Genomic DNA, 19,036 nt, shown 5'->3' on the forward strand with positions numbered 1-19,036 from the left:
TGATATAATAATAATAATAATAATAATAATAATAATAATAATAATAATAATAATAATAATAATAATAATAATAATAATAATAATAATAATAATAATAATAATAATGTTGGAAGGGACCTTGGAGGTCATCTAGTCCAACCCCCTGCTCAGGCAGGAACCCTATACCATTTTGGACAAATGGCTGTCCAGTTCTTCCAGTGTTGGTGCATTCACTGCTTCTGGAGGCAGGTTGTTCCACTGGTTAATTGTTCTAACTGTCAGGAAGTTTCTCCTTAGTTCTAGGTTGCTTCTCTCTTTGGTTAGCTTCCACCCGTTGCTCCTTGTCCTGCTTTCAGGCGCTTTGGAAAATAGCTTGACTCCCTCTTCTTTGTGGCAGCCCCTGAGATATTGGAACACTGCTATCATGTCCCCCCNCATATTTAAATGATTGTCCACTAGGACTCCGAGATCCCTCTCACAGTTACTACTATTGAGCAAGGTACCCCCTATACTATACCTGTACATTTGGTTTTTCTTGCCTAAATGTAGAACCTTACTTTTTTCACCATTGAATTTCATTTTGTTAGATAGTGCCCAGTGTTCAAGTCTGTCCAGATCCTCCTGTATCCTAAGCTTGTCTTCTGGAGTGTTGGCTATTCCTGCCAGCTTGGTATCGTCTGCAAATTTGATGAGTTCCCCATCTATCCCCTCGTCCAAATCGTTGATGAAGATGTTGAAGAGCACTGGGCCCAGAACAGAGCCCTGGGTCACCCCACTACACACTTCCCTCCATGTAGATGCGGTTCCATTGAGGACCACACGCTGAGTACGGCCGGTCAGCCAGCTACGGATCCATCTGGTAGTGATGCTGTCTAACCCGCATTTTTCTATCTTCTCAAGTAGTAGGTTGTGGTCTACTTTGTCAAATGCCTTACTGAAGTCCAAGTAAATTATATCCACAGCATTCCTCTGGTCCACTAATTTTGTCACTTGGTCAAAGAATGCAATAAGATTTGTCTGGCATGATCTGTTTTTGACAAACCCGTGTTGATTTTTAGTAATGGCTTTGTTTGCCTGTAGGTGTTTGCTGATTTGTTGTTTGATTATCTTTTCCAGAATCTTCCCAGGTATTGAGGTCAGGCTGATAGGTCTGTAATTTCCTGGGTCCTTTTCTCCCCCTTTTTTGAAGATGGGAACTACATCAGCTCTTTTCCAGTCCTCTGGTAGTTCCCCAGTGCTCCAGGATCTCTGAAAAATATAGTTCAGTGGTTCTGAGATTACATCTGCCAGTTTCTTGAGAACCTTGGATGTAATCCATCTGGTCCTGGTGATTTGAACTCGTCTAGGCTGGACAGGTGTTCACTTACCATTTTCTTGCCTATCTTAACTTGTATTTCTATTTTGTTTTTTATGGCACTATTTTTGATAGGTTGGTCTGTTTTTTCCCTTTGTGTAAAGACAGATGCGAAAAACGAGTTAAATAGTTCTGCTTTCTCCTTGTTGCTTGTCACCTTCTTGCCACTTTCACCCACTAGTGGACCAATCATTTCCTTCACTTTTCATCTGAATTGAGGACAAATATGCAGGAAATTGAGATAGAACCAGGTACGTGGGCAGACCATAACCCTTTAAAAGTGATGTGGAGAGGAATACAAAAAAAATTAAGATGGACTTTGAACCAATCTATATTAAAAGTAAGAGAATTTATAGAACTAGCAAAAAAGAAATGGAGTTCTTCTTTAAAGAAAATAAAAAAGAAGATACAACATTACAAAATGTATTGGACACAGCTAAAGCACATTCTAGAGGTATAGCTATAACATACACGGCAAAGAAAAGACAGCATTATGTACTATTAAAAGAAAAAATTGGAAAACTAGAATCAGAACTGCAGATGAACCTGCAGAAGAAGACTTTGAAAAGAAAAATAGAAACAATAAAACGCAAAGTAAATCTGTTGGATTCAGAAAAATTGGCACAACAGATAAAAAGAGCAAAACAATTTTTTTTGAAAATGCAAATAAACCAGGAAGATGGTTAGCTTATAAACTTAAAAAACAGAAGAAGAAAATGATACACAATTTAGTAGATAAAAAAGTTGTCTACAATTTAAAAATGAAGAAATAAAAAGATTGTTAGAGAATTTTAATTTCTCTGTTGGTAAAAATAAATCAGAAGCTCTCACAGTTGACTGCATTTAGCTGATTCAAATAAACTCTTTATATTCATATAAAAATATTTACAATGCCATATATTCTTCTTCATAGCAACATAGCATAAATGAAGACTTTTTACAGCAGAGACAGACCTGAGACCTGAGACTGAAACCCAGCTTCTAACTCAATAACCTTTTTTACAGACTCAGTAGCACTTTCTTCACATTGGCTGACTGAGTTACCACATGACTCTTCCTGCTCATGAATATTCCAACACTCCTCCCTTCATGACAGGAAGAGACATCAGACCTATTGACTTAATACATTTTCCATAGTGAATACCACCCAATGGTTTAGTCATCATGTCTGCCAAATTATCCTCAGAAGAACAATGATGTNGATGCTTTGCATACTGCACAGTCCAAATATGTTTTGCATCCCTTCAAATTTAGCCCTTCTGCAAACTCTTGCATTTGCTGCAAAACTTTAAAGCTTGCATGACCAAGTCTTCTATGTAGAAGATGAACGCATGAATCATGCTCTGCAACATTCTTAAATATATGGGAACATTGAACCTTTTGTCCCTGCAATACATATAAATTATCTTCCTTTATGCCTTCTGCACAAATATTCCCATTCCTTTTGATGAGACAGTTCCCATTTACAAAAATAGTCTCAAAACCTTGTTTGTCTAAATTAGACACACTTAACAAATTATGTTCCATTTCAGGTACACAAAGCACATTGGTAAACTTTGATTCCAAATATGGAATTTCTACATCGCCTCTTCCAATGACTTTTGCTTTCTGGCCATTTGCCAAAGCCACAGCTTCTTGTGCTACTGGAACAAACCTGCAAAATAATCCAGTCATTAACAATTGTTTGACTTGCCCCACTATCTATTAGCCACTTGTCTCTGTTGTTGCTATTGCAAACTTTTGCAACACCAAAACGTTCCTTTTGCAAGTTAGTCTTCTTTGCATGCACAAAGGTCCTGTTCTGCAAATTGTTCCTCTGCGAACAGTTCTTTTTCAGAGGTGTAGTTGCTCCACAAATGTAGCAATTCTTTCCTTGCAAAGCTCTCTGTCTGCAAAATCTCTCTTTTGTTGCAATTTGGTCCCATCTGCTGCTGGTTCCTTCTCCTTGCAAAACTCTCTGTCTGCAAAATCTCTCTTTTGTTGCAATTTGGTCCCATCTGCTGCTGGTTCCTTCTCCTCCGGAGACTTGCAGTCTGGACCCCCTCCTCAGGAATTTCTCCTCCTCGTGGCTACTCCTGAAATTGTGCTTTTCTTCTTCATTAAGCAAACATGCCTTTAAAGCCTCAAAATTTAAGTCTTTCTCTTCTTTGCACTCAAATATAGCAGAAACTGTGTCCCGCGTTTTATCTAAACTGTTCAACACCAATAAAACCTTCTGTGACTCAGGAAATTTAATCCCACGTTGTTCTAAGTCCAAAAATAAACTTTGCATTTTATTTAAATGCTGTTCCACAGATTCACCTGATTGCAAACAGGCTCTGTAACGTTTTCTTGACAATTGCACTATATTGCATGCAGAAACATTCACGTGCACAGCTCTCAACTTCAGCCAAATTTCCTTTGCAGTCTTTAGATTTGCAATATTTAGAAATTGTTCATCATCTAAATTCAAGATGAGATAGGCCATTGCTTGATCATGACTTTTCTGATCAGTAGCTGCAAATACTTGTGGGGGATTTTCTACAATATACCACAGCTCTTTTGCTTTCAGCAAACATTCCATTTTTGCTGCCCAGATAATGTAATTCTTTTGCCCTAAACGAGGCACAGAGCTTTCCTTAAATTCCATTACAGCCATTCTGCTAATTCTGCCTTGTTCTTATACTTCTAAACACAGGCAATTTCTTCCAGCTTTAAATTACAATGCAGTCCTTAGTAAGCTCTAGGCCCATAACCTGTTAGAGAATTTTAATTTCTCTGTTGGTAAAAATAAATCAGAAGCTCTCACAGTTGACTGCATTTAGCTGATCACATAAACTCTTTATATTCATATAAAAATATTTACAATACCATATATTCTTCTTCATAGCAACATAGCATAAATGAAGACTTCTTACAGCAGAGACAGACCTGAGACTGAAACCCAGCTTCTAACTCAATAACCTTTTTTACAGACTCAGTAGCACTTTCTTCACATTGGCTGACTGAGTTACCACATGACTCTTCCTGCTCATGAATATTCCAACAAAGATAATTAAAGAATATTACAAGAAACTGTATGATATAGAAGAAATTCCAAGAGAGAGAATGATCCATTATCTAGAAGAAAATAACCTGCCAAAAATTCCAGAAACTTTTAAGACTATGTTAGAGGAAAAAATTACAATGATGGAAGTAACAGAGGCCAAAAGAAGGCAAAAAAATGAGAAAACACCAGGGCCAGTTGGACTACTGGCAGAGCTGTATAAAACCCTACAAGATATACTAAGTCAGTGGTTCTCAACCTGTGGGTCGGGACCCCATTTGGGGTCGATCGACCATTTCACGGGGGTCGCCAAGCAAGGCTGTCCGCCATTTTTTTTGTCCGCCATTTATTTGTCCGTCATTTTTTCCCCCCTTTTCCGGCGGGTGCCTTACCTCCCTTGGGCTGGGCCAGCTGGTGGTCGGCCTGCTCCGTCTCTGCCGCTTGCCAGCTACGCCTTGGCCGGCGCAGGGGGCGGAACCACGCATGCGCAGCGCTTCCGGGCAGGGAAAGTCCTCGACTTACGACCGGTTGGGTAGTCCTCGACTTACGACCGGTTTAGTCCTCGACTTACGACCGGTTTAGTCCTCGACTTACGACCGGTTGGGGTCGCGGCATTAAAAAGGTTGAGAACCACTGTACTAAGTGAACCATTGAAACGCGTTTGCAGTGAACTTTTTTTGGAGGCTAAACTCCCAACCACATGTATGGAAGCAAATATTACTTTAATACCAAAAGAAGATTCAGATTTGACACAGATAAAAAATTATAGACCGATATCGTTACTGAATGTGGATTATAAAATTTTTACTTCAATAATGGCAGAGAGACTGAAAAGATACTTAACTGAATTTATACATCCAGACCAAAGCAGTTTTTTACCAAAGACACAAATTAAAAACAATTTAAGAGTGATAATGGACGTATTAAAATATTATGAACTACATCGAGGGAAACAACTGGCACTAAAATTTCTAGATACCCAAAAGGCATTTGATAATGTTTCCTGGCAATTTATGATTCAGCAGTTACAAATAATGGACTTTGGACAGAACTTTATAAATATGATAAAAACAATATAAATAAACAAATAGCGAAAGTGACTGTGAATGGAGATTATACTGAGAACTTTGAGATAAGAAAAAGGACAAGGCAAGGATGTCCATTATCTCCATTGTTATTTATTTTCACTCTGGAAGTCTTAAATAGAAATATTAGACAAGATACAGAAATTAAAGCACTGGAAATAAAAGGAGAAACATATAAATTACAAGCATTTGCTGATGATTTGGTATTTATTTTAGAAGAACCTTTGGAGATGATTCCTAAATTATTGGGAAAGATAGAACAATATGGAGAAATGGCAGGATTGAAAATAAACAGAGAAAAAAACCAAAGTAATAGCTAAAAATCTCACAGATAAACAAAAAAAAAAAAAAAACAAATGTCGGAAAAAAACAGAATTACAGATAGTTAAAAAGGTTAAATATTTGGGAATACATTTAACAGCAAGATATGCAACGATAAAAGAAGATAATTACATAAAATTATTGAATCAAATAAAACTGCATTTGGAAAAATGGAAAAACTTGCAATTGTCAATGCTAGGAAGAATTGCTACAGTGAAAACGAATGTACTACCGAAAATCTTATTTCTATTTCGAACAATACCTATAAAACTTGAGAATTTTTTTTTTCAAGATTTAAATTCACTAATTTTGAAATTTGTTTGGCAAAGAAAGAAAGCTAGAATTAAGATGAAAATGTCACAATATGCCAAGGAAAATGGAGGATTTGGTTTACCGGAGTGGGTTTTATATTATCAAGCATCCGTATTAACATGGGTAAAAGAATGGATAACTCTTAGAAATAAAAGGCTGTTATATCTGGAGGGGCATGATTTACAATTGGGGTGGCATGCCTTTTTATGGTATGGAAAAAATAAAGTTCATAAATATTTCCAAAATCATTATATAAGAAATTTATTATTAACAATATGGGAAAAAATAAAAAGTAAAATATACTTGAAAATTCCAGGGTGGTTGTCAACCATGGAAGCATTTGTATACCCAAATTTGGTGGACTTTGAAAAAATCTGGACATAGAGAGATATTCTAAACTCTGAAGGGAATTTAAAATCTAAACAAGAAATGGAAAATCAGGGCATCAACTTATCATGGTGGGCACATTTACAAATGCAAACTAGATATGATAAAGATGTTAAACTGTATGGATTTTGTTAAATACTGGGATTGGTGAGGCATTGATGAGACTGAAGGTTCAAGCAACAACTCTTTATTTGAATCAATACAGAAGCGACTCTAACAGCCGCTTGGCTTCTATTTATACTAGACTGTCACTAGGCAGTAGCCAATGAATTTAAAGCACTATTTGACGCCCAAAGTGCAGGCTTGTAACAATACACAAACGGTTAGAGACTTGAATTAAACATAATCAGTTAACAGCTTATAACTGCCATTATAAATTGGGTCAATACACAACACCCCTTCCCTCTAGGTAATCACATATCACAATAATGAATATAGTCTTGTAAGTAGGCCAGTGGGTTTTGTGCCCGCTCCAATCGTCGTAGCACCATTGGAGGCTCCCAATCTAGAAGCCCTTTTGATGAGCTGGGTAGACCAGGGTTCCTAGGGCTGCTCGCCCAGGTATATCAGTGCTTTTCTGGACATTCTGGCTGGGTAGACCAGTGCCTCTCAGAATGTCCTGTCCAGCACGACCCTGTTGCGTTGAACGGTGCCCATTTCTCTTAATGCAGCACCTTCTGACAGTCTGGGAAACAAGTCCGCCAGCAATTCCCTTTCTGTGGACATAGTCTCAGAAATTTGTGGTGACTCAGACGTGGCTGAGTCACCCTGCATCTCCCTGTGAGTCTCACAAGAATTAGGGAACTCAGACTTCTGGTTCCGGTTCGTGGCATCCCTAGTCGCACGAGACTCGTTTCTTCGTTGGCTAGTTTTCCCTCCGCCAGTAGACCCTTATGCGGGTCGAAAGTCGCCCTGGAGGGTGCGACTTCTGTCGATGAGGCTTCGCTCGGCTGTGAAGGAACGGCGGGTCCTCCAACTGTCCGAGCTTTCTCTGAGGGCCGACGGAGAAGGAAGATCGGCCAGTAAAATGGCCGATCACCCAGCTGCTTCAAACCACAAGTCAAAGAACATCTAAGCATTGAGAAACCACCATGGTGAATCCGGGTGAGGCTTTTTTTCGGCTCCTCTCTTTACTCTTTTTTTTTTTTTTTTTTTTGCCTGTAAGAGTTTTCTTAGAACTATTTCCCTGTCTTGGAAAAGCAGCTTCTATATGTTTGGGAAGAAAGGCGTGGAACAAAAGAATAGAATAAAATTTTAGAGACTATATTTTATTTCATCTGCTTTTGGGGTACAGAAAAAACGCTTTTTTAAGAGCTGTACTATCACTTTATGCTGGAAGATTATTTCTTTTTTCACATGATATCTTAAAAGATTGGAAAAAAGGGGGAAAATGGTGTCTGGAAAAGATTTTTTTTAATCTATGGAGGACATCTAGTGGCGTAAACCTAATATTGCAACTTCTGATTTCTCTTTGTGGAATAGACCTGACCTTCAAATTTTTTCAAGAGAAAAGTTAAACTGATGTACCTACCAGTGGGAATTGTGGGGGTGGATACTGCTCAACTTTTATTAAATACAGCCTCCACAAAAAAAAAGGACAAAAAAGGAGAAAAGAGACTCTCTTTAATTACTATCAATATGGAAGTTGAGTTACAATTAAACTGCAAACTTATATTGGAAAAGATTTATGAAGCCACTGCAGAAATATGTGCTACAATAAAAGAGTTTACTACAGAGTTAAGAACCAGAAGTTCCACTTCAAACCTTCAAACTGATTTCCAGACCATATCTGACCATTCTACAAATCAAAACTTACTAGAAGAGGAAACAACTGAGATAAAAGAGATTTCACCTTATAAACATGTCATTTATAGTTTTGAGGATCAGAAGAACCAAAGATTAAGACTTGAGACTTTAAAGCAACGAAGCTCTAAGGATGAGAGAAACAGAGGCCTAATACAGAGAATGGGATTCCTATCGTTTCAAAGGACACTGCAAGCAATAAAGAGAGATTTATTGGTGGAAAGGGAAGCTTGGATATGGAAACCTGCTTGGCATAGAAGGAAGGCCAGAATAAGACTGAAAAGAGAAATTTAAAATGAAGTGTAATGGATTAAAAGGCACTGTTGATTTATGGATTGTTTCAAGGATTAAGACTCAGACTTAGAAATAAGAAAGAAAAAATAATAATAATACGGGGGTGACTATTATAATAGATATTTTAAAATAGATTAAGAATGTAATGGGTGGAATAATAGGTTTATTTTGATGAAAATTATTATGTATTGGAATGGAAAAAATGGTGGTTTTTTAGATTTGGATTGTTTTAATAATTGAGTGTTTTAAATTAGTGGATGATGCTTTTGTATGATGATATAGATGTGATAAGGTATGATAATTGAATGAAATTTGAAATTTGTTTGATGAACTGAAATGATTTAAAGCTTAATATTACTGTGTTACTTCAAACAATAATAATAATAGATTAAAGGTAATCTAGAATACTAAGAATGTATTTTTTAGAACAAGAGATTTACTTGTATGAAAACTATTATGTAATGGAATGAAGAAAATTGAAGAGATGTTTTAGATTTGGACTGAATTAATAACTGAGTTAATTTAATAAGATGATGTGTTTTGTTTGATGACATGGATGTTATTAGTTATGATAATTAATTGGTTGAAATTTGAATTCTGTCTAATGGATTGAAATGATTTAAAGTCTGATATTATTTTGTCAGCTTAAAAAGATTGATTAACTGATGGATTAGATATGTATAGGATAGATTGATAGTTTATTTTAAATAGGGGATATTAGTGGAAGAAGAAATAAATAAGATTTATGATAAAATTAAGGAACTAGAATATATTTGGAAGGGATACCTGAATTGATAATCTTTTTATTTAAAGTTAATTTGATTACGGTACCGTAAATTTATAAAGCTTTAAAACAGGTCTAGATTGAATAAATTTAAGCTAGAACTGGATTATTTTAAATATACTATGCTACTAGAGGGATAAAGAGAGGGAATTTTTTAATGTATTGATTGAATTATCTATATATGTTTTGTTTTTGGATGTTTGACTACCCTAACACCACGGTGTGTCTTGAGTACTTTGTTTCAATAATTAAAAAACCTAATAAAATTTGTTTCAAAAAAAAAAAAAAAGAATTAGGGAACTCAGGTATATTACAATTACCTGGCACCCCCCAGCTCTCCTCTCAGTCAGCGGTCAGGGTTTGATTAGCCTGCTGCCGTCGCAATTGGTTGATGTGGCGCTGAACCACACGACCATCTTCCAGGGCCACCTCGTACGACAGTGGCCCTGACACCTTACAAACCACAGCTACCACCCAGATTCTGCGGGGGCTTAGGTTGTGCTATTTCCGCAGCTGCCTGGTCTGGATGGAGACAGTCCAGCTTCATGGTTAGACAACGTCCCCATCTCAGTTTTGTTGGGCTGCGGCCCATTGAAGTGCATGGAGTTGTGTGTTGGCAGAGCAAAAAGTCTGCCAGCTGACGATGCCAATCACCAGTCGTTATTCTCTTTAACGCTTCCTTGGTTGTTCTGACCATATGTTCTGCTTGACCATTTGAAGCAGGATGAAAGGGGGCAGAGATAGCATGTCTGATCATGTTAGTCTGTAAGAAGGACTAAAACTCAGCAGCAATGAATTGTGCCCCGTTATTGGACACAATCACATCAGGCAAGCCATGCGTGGCAAAGATTCTGCACAGTTCCTGGATGGTCCTGGCAGTAGTCATAGTTGGGACAGGTGCTAACTCTAGCCACTTAGAGTAACTGTCCATTAGAATGAGGAACACCTGTCCTTGGAAGGGTCCTACATAGTCTATATGAATTTGAGACCAGGGAGTTTGCGTGGTCTCCCAGCGATGTACTGGAGCTTGAGGCATTTCAGGTCTGGTCTGCTGGAAAACCTGGCATCCTTTTACTTGAGCCTCTATATCCTTATCCAGCCCTGGCCACCACAGGTAGTTTCTCGTGAATGCCTTCATCCTGACTATTCCAGGATGTCCCTCATGCAGAGATTCTAAGACCTATAACCTGACTTCCCCATAAAATGCAGCCCTTGTAAGCTGATAGCTCATCTTGTCTTCTGAAGAAATTGTGAAATTCTGTCCCAGGACTGGCTTCAGGCCACCCCCTCAGCACCCAGTTCAAAACATGACTGAGTGTTTTGTCAGTGGCTGTTTCAGCAGCCATATCCCCTGCGTGAAGGGGAGACTCTGGCAGATCCTGGATTGCCAGGATACGTGCAGCAGGTGCAGGGTCTGGCTCTGATTTAGGCAGGGGCAGCCTGCTGAGTGCATCAGCATGGCCCATTTCCTTGCCAGGCTTATGGACTAGCCTGTAATTGTGGGCTGCCATAAAGATTGACCACCTCAGCATCCTTGGAGAAAGGATCTGAGGGGTTTGTTTGTCTCCAGTAAACAGACCTAGAAGAGGCTTATGGTCCGTGAAAATGGTAAATGGGTGACCATAAAGGAAATCGTGGAATTTTTTATTTCAGCTACTATTGCTAATGCCTCTTTAAGGACCCACCCCACTTTGCATCTTAAGAAGACAGAACTCTTGGAATAGTTCTTCCAACAGGCATCATTTATTAAGAGAAAATGGTTGCAGGTGTTCTAGACAGGACTTGGGGTCCAAGCTCTCCCATTCAAGGTTTTAAGGGGTCCCCCAGTAGCCCCACCCCATCACCCCCTTCTTCCAGCGACAGTCCCAGGCATTACATTCCCACCCCCTTTTCCTCACTGCCGGGAAAGGAGACTTCAGAGAGGAGTACATGAAAGGTAATAGCCCCATTGTTATTGTTAGTCCTTTTGGTGATATCCACATTCAGTCCCTTTGAAGTTGAAATGGAGGAAGTGAGAGCCATAAAACCCCTCTGCTCATCTCCCTCCCCCTTCATCGTATGACAGAATCCAGAGAGAGCAGAAATGGGGTTTTCCATAGTCGATAACTAGAGATGAATTATAATTGGATTCTGACAGCCTCCTTGTCAATTTGTGCATAATGTCTTTCTGCGGGGGAATGTGTCCTTGAATAATACACTATGGGTGCTTGCTGCCCATTAGCCATTAAATGATTCAAAACTGCTCCTATCCGGTACAATGAAGCATTGCATGCAATACTGATAGGCAGTTTTTCGTTGAAGTGTGTTAACACTGAGTCTGATGAAAGCAGTGATTTGACTGATTTGAAACTTTTTTCATGGATTTTAGTCCACAGCCAGGGTGCCCTTTTATCCAGGAGCCTATGCAGAGGCTCTGCTAATGCTCCCTTATGAGGAAGGAATGCATGGTAGAAGTTAAGTAACCCTAAAAATGCCTGCAGCTCCCCCTTTGACATAGATCTGGGAGCCTGCAGTATTGCCTTAAGCTTTGAATCAGTGGGGTGGATTCCGGCAGCATTTATCCGGAATCCTAGGAACTCAGTAGAGTTCACACCTATCTGACATTTATCTCTTTTAAGCTTTAACCCCGCTTCACGGAAGCATTGGAGAACTGCTCTGAGACATTCTGCTAACATTTCAGCTGACTCCCCAGCAATTAGAACATCATCAAAGTAAGGACATACTCCTGGAATATTTTTGAGAGTGCATTCCATTGCACTCTGAAACAGCCCTGGGGCAACACTCACCCCAAACTGCAGGTGACGGACCCTGAATGCCCCTCTATGCGTAATTATTGTTTGTGCCTCTGCAGTGGCATCATCCACAGGCAGTTGCTGATATGCCAGGTCCAGCTTTGCGAATAAGCGACTTCCTTGTAGTGATGCCAGGATGTGGCTAACTACAGGGACTGGATACGCATGCTGCTGAAGTGCCTTATTAATGGTGCACTTATAATCAGCGCAGATGCGCACATCTCCATTGGGTTTAACTGGTGTGACTATGGGGGTTTTCCACACACTGCTATCAACAGGTTGCAACACTCCCTGCTGAACAAGCTTATCTAACTCTGCATCTATTTTAGGTTTTAAGGCAAAAGGCACTCTGTGAGGCTTGATCCTGATTGGGGTTACGGTTGGATCAAGCTGGAGGGCGATTGGTGCTCCTTTGTATTTGCCTAAGCTGGGGCTGAATACATCAGCGAATTCCTGGCAGACAGCTGCCAAATCAGCTGTTTGAGTCTTGCTGATGCCAGTCACATGGATGCCCAGGGCATCAAATCAGTCCAGGCCGATCAGGCTTGTGCGCTGGCCTTCGACTACCACGATGTTGAGGGAACCTCAATTTTTTTGAATTTTATTTTCAATGTAGCTTTGCCTTTAACCGCTACGTGGGAATTTTAAAAGTCTGTCAACACTAGATTTGACGGCTTGAGTCTGACTCATTTCCCACCATGTCTGCAGACGTAATTAAAAGTTTTGTAGGAGATTATAGACAGGGCTGACCCAGTGTCCAGTTCCATTGAACATGGAACTCCTTGTAACTTGACCCTTAGTCTTAGCTTTTCTTTGAGGGGGCAATAGGCTCCTGTTCTAAGAATGCTCCTCCTCCCAGAGCATTATCCTACTCTGTTTTGCCCCAGAGCCCATTTAACTCACCTAGGGAAGTCTTCGGGTGGAGATTCCCTCTGGCAACCTTTACAGACAATAGCGATGTGCCTGTTTGCCACAGGCTCGACACACAGCCGTGCAAAATCTGCACTCTGATCGCAGGTGCCGTTCTCCACAGCCAGCACAGCTAGGGAAGAAAGCTGCCTTGTCAATTGGCTGCTGCTTTCTTCTTGGTAGCTTCTGCACCCGGTCAATCTCAACATCCTCATCCGGGTCGTCTGTTCTATCTGTGTTTTCATAGTGAACAGCTGTCTGGCTGGGGGAATTCTTTGAGGGTCGTAAAGCCCTTACTGCTCCCCCGGCGGCCTCTTCTGCCATCACTTCTTTCAATGCAACCTGGAATGTCAAGGTCTCCTTTGCAAACAGCTTCTGCTGTAAGTCTCTGTTTCTCAGGCCACATACCAGTCGGTCCCTGAGCCGATCCTCTAAATCTGGAAATTCAGAGTCTGGACGCCTGTCTTAGGGCAGCCACAAATTCAGTAGCTGACTCCCCAGGCTGCTGTTCTCTTTGCTCGAAGGCATGTCTCCAAGCAAGGATGGATAACCGAGGTTCGAAATGTTCTTTTAGTCTTCTCTTCAAGTCAGCGTAAGTGACTGACTCTAAACTGGCTGGAGCAATCAAATTTTCTGCTATGTCAAAAGTTGCCTGACCGCATACACATAGCAAGGTAGCAGCCTTTATTCCGTCTTCCCTCACCTGGTTTGCTGTCAGGTAATTTTCCACCCTGGAGACATAAGAGCTCCATTGCTCTGGGTGCGAAACGTCAAATTCAGACAGTTTACCAACCTTGGCCATAGCTGACTGTCGCTAAGTCTTTTCAATGCCTTATGCTGCTAAGGGCTTCTGTGCGAATCCTGGGGATGGATCCCTCAGGTTAATGATGCCTCCAGCGTGGCTTGCTCGCAGGCAGAAGGGAGGGAATGTGGTTCCTACCAGAGCGTTGATGCCTGGTCTCACCCCTTAGTGACTTCTGGCTCTGGTTCTAGTGCTTCAGCTCTTTCTTCCTTAGCAGCATATCCCATCCTCATCGCCACTGTTAAATACTGGGATTGGTGAGGCATTGATGAGACTGAAGGTTCAAGCAACAACTCTTTATTTGAATCAACACAGAAGCGACTCTAACAGCTACTTGACTTCTATTTATACCGGACTGCCACTAGGCGGCAGCCAATGAATTTAAAGCACTATTTGCCATCCAAAGTGCAGGCTTGTAACAATATACAAACGGTTAGAGACTTGAATTAAACATAATCAGTTAACAGCTTATAACTGCCATTATAAATTGGATCAATACACAACAGATTTTATAAAGAACAAATGGTGTTTGATAAGACTTTGCTAACCTCAGATGAGAAATTAATTAAGAAAATGTATAACTTTTTATTAACTTTGGAAATGGAAAGTGAACAAGTTAAAGAAACAATGATAAGATGGGTGAAAAACTTTGGATATAATATAGAATTAGAAAAATGGCAAAATTTATGGGAAAGAAATTATAAACTGACAATGCCAACTTCTTATAAAGAAAATTTATATAAAATGTTCTACAGATGGCACTTGCCACCAACAAGATTAGCCAAAATGTTTAAAAATATGTCATATAGATGTTGGAAATGTAAACGTAAGTCAGGCACGTATTATTATGTTTGGTGGACATGTGATAAAGTAAAGAATTATTGGAAAAAGATACATACTTGGCTAGAAAAGATGTTGGGAGAACATGTAGATTTTAAACCTGAACCTTTTTTATTAGGTATAATGCCCGAAAAGACTAACAAACAAAGCCTATATTTGATTTTGCATGTCACAACAGTGGCAAGAACTATATTTGCGCAACATTGGAAAAAATGAAGGAATACCATCAGATGAAGAAATAAAAAAATACTAGAATGAGCAGAGATGGATAGATTGACTATGAGACTGAAAGAAAAAGAAGAAACAGAATATTATCAAACATGGGACTTATTTTATCGATGGCTAAAGGAAAGAATAAAGGATTAGGAATTGAATATGTATTAGCGAATGTAAACTCAGACAACACGTTGGTTGAAAAATTATTATAGTATTTATGGAAAAAATTAATAAAAACTTTTACAAAAAATTTTCTCCCCAAAGTGTAGTTTTCAATACACATGGAACAGGGAAGGTGGGTAACAACCTATGTGTCTGTCCCAGATTTTGTAGATTACAGCACATACCATTTCTCATCCTTGGCCATCCTGCTCAGTACATACATTTCCTGTTGACTACATCAGCAGGAAAAATTAAGTTTTAAAATTTCTAATCTAGAGGAACTCAAATTTAAATTGAGCCTGATTGCACCAAAGCTCTGTACTGCCACTTTCATTTATTTAATTTATATTTGGAATATATTGTAGAGAAGGTTGTTCACTGAAAGGATTGATATTGAAGCTGAAACCTAATTATTCTGAATATTTAAGGCAAGAATAATTGAGAAGATTCCAATGCTTGGGAAAATTAAAGACAATCAAAAAAAAGTTTACAGAGTTTCATGATGTTATCATTGCTGACACAAGCATGAATTTACTAGTAGTAGTTACTAACAGATTATGCTAGTAAAATATTTATTGGGTCACAAAAGTGACTGAACAACTGATTGATGTGATAGATTATGTGTTATCAAGTTGTTTTTTATTTCTGGCAACTACATAGGTTTTTCTTCATGACTGAACAATTGAACCAAAATCTAGATTTCTCAGGTCTCTACTCCACTACAGATAATTGACTCCATTTTTGAAGGCAAGGATAAACAATTCATGCATTTATTTTTATATGATCAAAAACCAAAGAATAAGGTCAGAATATAAAGCATTTTTCGTAAAAGCCCTATTCATAATAGAAATTAAATGTACCTGGATTATGTTTTTGATTCAGCTTTCTAATTCCATAGCATACATTTTTTTTAAAAAAAATTAATCCTGCCTTTATTATTTGTATAACTCAAGGTGGCAAACATATCTAATACTTCCTCCTCCCCCTAATTTCCCTATAACAGCCTGTGAAGTAAGTTGGGCTAAGAGAGTGATGGGTCCCAAGCCACCCAGCCAGTTTTCATGCCTAAACTAAACTCTTGATCTTCCCATTAGAAGGTGCCTTTCATTATTTAAAACTTTTAAAGTGCCATTTAGTCATTTTTAAATATTCTAGAAGCTTGAAATACTGAACATTTAAATAGGAAACACAAAGTTGTCTGATGATTTATTATTGGACATGATTATTTTCATTCTGTAAGACAGTGATGGCGAACCTTTTAGAGACCGAGTGCCCAAAAACTGGCCCTGCCCCCGTTCCACCCGCCTGCCCGCCCCCGCTCTGCCCCCATCCCCCACCCCGCCTGCCCACAGGACCACTCACCGCCTCCAGGGCCTGCCGCAGATCGCCCAGGCAGTCTAGCAGTGCTATGGTGGCTACACCCTCTGCCCACGCCCTGCAGCATCAACTGCATGATGGGGTGTAAGGGCAGAATCTTGTCTACGCTGCCTGGCTGCCATGTCCTTGGCTGCGCTGCTCCAGGCCACGCTCGAGGGCGAGTCTCCTTCAGGGGGACTGCTGAAGAGGAAGCGGTCGCGGGGGGAGGCAGGGCTGGGGCAACGGCACGTGTGCCCACAGAGAGGGTTCCAAGTGCCACCTCTGGCACCCGTGCCATAGGTTCGCCACCACGGCTCTAACAACACTACATAGCAAAATTCAACAGTATATATGTAGCTGATTTGATTTTCCATTGAGCATATTCACAAATGATTTTGAAGACTATTACTATATCTCCCCATTAATACCTTGAAAGCAGGCTAGAAAGATATAATAATGTGACAGAAGCATTTGGCAGTAATAACTGATAGATGCAGAAACTTACTGTATAGTAGTTCTTCACTTACAAACTTAAAGGAGCCTGCCCATTGCAGTTGCAAGTCATAATAATCATTAAGAGAGGCATCTATGTGATCTCACTTAACAATCTCGATCCCTGCTTTCCCCAGTGCAGATATTAAGCAACCACACAGATTATTAAGCAGAGCACAAGGTGCCTCGGGATGAGGGAGGCCTAGCATAGGCCCATGCTCACACAGAGGCAGCACTCCAGCTCACATATAGCTTGCCCCAGGTCTCCCAAGCCCTTCTGCACCCACTGAGGCACCCTTGCTCTACTTCTGACCCTTTACGGTTGCTGCAGGCTTTGAGTGACTGATCAGTCAACTTTTCTTCCGCAAGCAGCCATTATGCTGCATGGCCTTCCTACATAATTGAAGTCGTGTGGCTTCATCCTGGAAGCAGGCACCAAATTTGAGAGCTGTAATTTATTGCAAATGAATTCATATTCACTGTGAAGGAACGCTGTACAGAGCAGCAACTGCTTCCAGAAGATCTATAATGAAAGATAAGTCACTGGTAAGAAGAGACAGGAAGGAGGATATGGGACACAATAGAGTGGGAATCAGCTGTGGGGAGCTAGCGGAGTATGATGTGAGGGAGATAAATGGTGAGCCGCTGTAGCATCCCTGTGATCAATCATAAGGGTGGGTGGATTGCCAAGGGACTGCTGTTACAATGGGAATTTCAAATCCTTTTCAAGGATCCATAACTTTAAACTGTCTCCAAATTACCAGTAATAATTTGAGAACTGCATGTAATGAGGGATCCATTTTAACTGGCTGCACATCATTTAGAATAGGGCTTTTCAACCTTTTCACCGATTGTACCACTTTTAGAATATGGCAACATTCGAGTAACACCAGTCACCTAGCAAGGTGTCAAAAACTTGATGACCCCCCCCCCAAAAAGGAAAAAAGTGATAAAGTACCGGTAGTCCTCGACTTACAAAGTTTGCTTAATGACTGAAGTTATAATGGCACTGAAAAAAGTGACTTATGACCATTGCAGCATCTCCAGGGTCATAAAATGGGGCAAAGCTCATTTAACAAATTTCTCTCCCCCCCTTTTATATCCAAGTTCCCTCCCTTCCTCCTTTCCTAACTCCTTCCTTCTTTCCTTCCTCCCTCCCACCCTCCCTCCCTCCCCTTTTTTTTAAACTGACAGAGGCTCCGGGAAGAAGTGGCAACAGGCAGGCAGTGGTGGGCAAAGGATTCCCCTCCCCCATCATTGCCTCTGCATGGCTTGGCTCAGCTTACCTCTCCCAGACCTGCACATGTGTTTGTGTTTGTGTGAACACACGCGCCGGGATCAGCGCCGCTTTCCAGGTGATCAGCCTTCTTCTGGGCTCAGCAGACACGCCGTGATCAGTGCCATTTTCCAGCTGATCGGCGCTTCTTCTGGGCTCCGCAGATGTGCCAGGATTAGTGCTGCTTTCCAGCTGATCGGCGCTTCTTCTGGGCTCCGCAGATGTGCCAGGATCAGTGCTGCTTTCCAGCTGATCGGCGCTTCTTCTGGGCTCAGACGCGCCGGGATCAGTGCTGCTTTCTAGCTGATCGGCGCTACTTCTGGGCTCAGCAGATGCACCGGGATCAGCGGCAAGCTCCAGCTGGAGCCTTGCACTGATCCTGGCACTTCCACTGAGCCCTGACAGCCCCGAAGAAGTGCCGATCAGCTGGAAAGCGGCACTGATCCTGGCGCTTCTGCTGAGTCCTGAAGCGCCAATCAGCTGGAAAGCAGCACTGATCCCGGTGCGTCTGCTGAGCCCAGAAGAAGCGCCGATCACCTGGAAAGCAGCACTGATCCTGGCGCTTCCGCTGAGCCCTGACAGCCCCGAAGTGCCAATCAGCTGGAAAGCGGCGCTGATCCTGGCGCTTCCACTGAGCCGACAGCCCCGAACAGCTGGAAAGCGGCACTGATCCTGACGCTTCCGCTGAGCCCTGACAGCCTCGAAGAAGCAACGATCAGCTGGAATGGTGCTGATCCTGGTGCTTCCGCTGAGCCCTGACAGCCCTGCAGCTCCAGCTGTCTCTTGGTCAGGCTTGTATGGTGCTGTATTGGTTCAGCTCATTCCCTTCTCCCGCTACCACTTTTCT

General features: G+C 40.9%; 1 protein-coding gene across 1 annotated transcript in view; it reads right to left on the reverse strand.

Moving 5' to 3' along the window:
* UPP1 (uridine phosphorylase 1) overlaps nt 1-19,036 on the reverse strand; it is a 32,278-nt gene that overhangs the window by 11,111 nt on the left and 2,131 nt on the right. The window lies entirely within an intron of this gene.

Source organism: Protobothrops mucrosquamatus, unplaced genomic scaffold, assembly GCF_001527695.2.
Source record: "Protobothrops mucrosquamatus isolate PMUCROS unplaced genomic scaffold, P.Mucros_1.0 scaffold_231, whole genome shotgun sequence".
NCBI classification, from domain to species: domain Eukaryota; kingdom Metazoa; phylum Chordata; class Lepidosauria; order Squamata; family Viperidae; genus Protobothrops; species Protobothrops mucrosquamatus.